The sequence below is a fragment of the Varanus komodoensis genome, unplaced genomic scaffold, assembly GCF_004798865.1.
Source record: "Varanus komodoensis strain SLA01 unplaced genomic scaffold, ASM479886v1 scaffold2, whole genome shotgun sequence".
NCBI classification, from domain to species: Eukaryota; Metazoa; Chordata; class Lepidosauria; order Squamata; family Varanidae; genus Varanus; species Varanus komodoensis.
Window position 1 is genome coordinate 61238447 of NW_025335568.1, and position 651 is coordinate 61239097.

Below are 651 nucleotides of genomic sequence, written 5' to 3' on the forward strand. Positions count from 1 at the left end.
CGAGGAGCTGATAGATGAAGTACAGATTAGGGGAGCTCTGGATGCGAGTGATCACTCCATCCTTTGCTTTGAGATCAGGAGACTGTGGACGTGCAGCAGGTCGAGCACTAGAAGCTGGGACTTCAAGAGGGCCAACTTTGGCCAACTGAAGGCCAGACTGGGGAAAGTCTCCTGGGATAGGTTACTGGAAGGTAAGCGAGTTGAGGAGGGGGTGGATAGCACTCAAAAGGGAGGTTTTGGACACGCAAGCCTTGACAATACCTCTAGTCAGTAAGGTGGGGAGGCAGAGGAGAGTGCTGCCATGGATGCGAAAGGAGGTGGTTAGAGGGATTAGAAGAAAGAGGAACCTCCGTAGGAAATGAGTACTGGGGCAAGTAGACAAAAGGGTATACCAGGAGGGGGAGGCCCGTTGCAGAAGGATTCTTCGCAGGGCTAAGGCTGATTATGAGCTGAGACTTGTCAAGAATATCAAGAGCAACAAAAAGGGCTTCTTTCAGCATGTAAATAGGAAGAGGAAGGGGAGACAAGTGGTGGGACCACTAAATAAAGAGGAAGGAGATCCAGTGCCTGATATGAGGGAACAGGCACAGATGCTAAATGACTATTTTGCCTCTGTGTTCTCCCCAAAGCAGGATGGGGGATATCTGCATA

At 50.2% G+C, this 651-nt stretch overlaps 1 protein-coding gene across 2 annotated transcripts in view; it reads right to left on the minus strand.

The window, feature by feature from the left end:
* The window catches only part of GALM (galactose mutarotase), a 14183-nt gene that overhangs the window by 7487 nt on the left and 6045 nt on the right, over positions 1–651 (minus strand). The gene's annotated exons all lie outside the window — the stretch shown is intronic.